Source organism: Crinia signifera, chromosome 4, assembly GCF_055691185.1.
Source record: "Crinia signifera chromosome 4, ASM5569118v1, whole genome shotgun sequence".
Classification (NCBI taxonomy): domain Eukaryota; kingdom Metazoa; phylum Chordata; class Amphibia; order Anura; family Myobatrachidae; genus Crinia; species Crinia signifera.
Window position 1 is genome coordinate 46614627 of NC_139220.1, and position 1530 is coordinate 46616156.

General features: G+C 41.2%; 1 pseudogene; it reads left to right on the forward strand.

Annotated features, from left to right (window-relative positions):
• Positions 1-847: 847 nt before the first annotated feature.
• On the forward strand, positions 848-966 carry LOC146077307 (5S ribosomal RNA; annotated as a pseudogene).
• The last annotated feature ends 564 nt before the right edge of the window (positions 967-1530 follow it).

The following is a 1530-nucleotide window of genomic DNA, read 5'->3' on the forward strand; positions in this document are numbered from 1 at the left end:
ACAACTTACAACTGCCATGAGAAAAACGTAAAAGCAGCACTAAATAAACACTGGGGAATTCTTATGATGGACCCAGTCCTAAGAAACTACTTACCCACACGTCCACAGGTGGTTTATAGAAAAAGTAAAAGTCTTAAAGACTTAATAGCACCAAGTATGCTGAAAAGTGAAGCCCACCATTCAACTACCATGCCCAAATGCGTAGGGAGTTTTAAATGTGGCCATTGCATCATTTGCCGCCTACTACATCCCAACAGGAAAGCTTTTCACAATAAAGACAAATCCAAGGAGTATAAGATCAAACATTTCATAAACTGCACTACACCATCTGTTATTTATCTTCTGGAGTGCCCATGCAACTTACAATACGTGGAAAAGACGAAAAGATCATTGAAGATCAGAATTCAGGAGCATGTTAGAAACATCAAGAACAAGGTTCAGACACACGCAGTATCCCAGCACTTCTCAACACATCATAATGCAGATCCGGAAAAGCTTATGTTTAAAGGAATCGAACTGGTCGCACTAGGAGAACGAGGTGGAGATCTGTCAAACCTACTGTCAAAAAGAGAAATGTTCTGGATCTTCGAATTAAACACCCTCCATCCAGAAGGATTTAATGACAGCTACGAAATAGCACCTTTCCTGTAATATCTTGAATTCCATCCGATGCCCGAACAAAAGGATCCCAGACTACACTGTGGGAACACGAACCCCTATTCTCGTACCACCAATGGTCCGGTATGTTCTAACTAGTCCTAGGCTATCTCTTTGTCCATCCCTTCTTGATCAGAGTATTCTCTAAGCTTGTGGAATCCTTTTATGCCAACCGCATTACCACCAACCACACTACAGCCATACCACACTGGTACCGCCCAACCACGTTCGATCTTGGAAGCTAAGCAGTGTTGGGCCCGACTAGTACTAGGAAGGGGAACCTCCTAGGAATATTGGGTGCTGTAACTAAATGGTGAAGGTATGACATGTATGTAAAGGTGATCCACACTAACATCCACCTGTTTCTTTTCCCCTCCCTCATATATGACTGTATATATATTTATAATTTACATCCTGTCTAAGTAAAAAAAAAAAAAAAAAAAAAAAAATCTCTGTTCACCTCTAACAAACTCTATTTGGGATATTAAGTTATTTTCCAACCCAGTGCAATTGCAAGCATATTAATCAGGATATATGATCATAAACTGCCGTGCTATTTTAGCTTATTCGAAATCCCTTACCAACAGTTCAAACTGTGTATAATGGAACACAATGACTACATTTATATACTAATTGATTTCCTTGTTTTCCCTCATCCTCTTACATAAATGACTATCCCAACACTGTCCCCGCTGAGGGTGTACCAACTACGCTGACAAGCCACGGCAAGTATTGCAAATGAATACACACTGCGTGAAGATCCGTCTCCATGGCAACCATATGAAGCCACTATGAACGTGAAACTCGGCGCCTGAGTGCGTTCCAAAGCAAGGAAACGAACGACTAACGGTGCGTTCCAAAAGCAGGAAACCC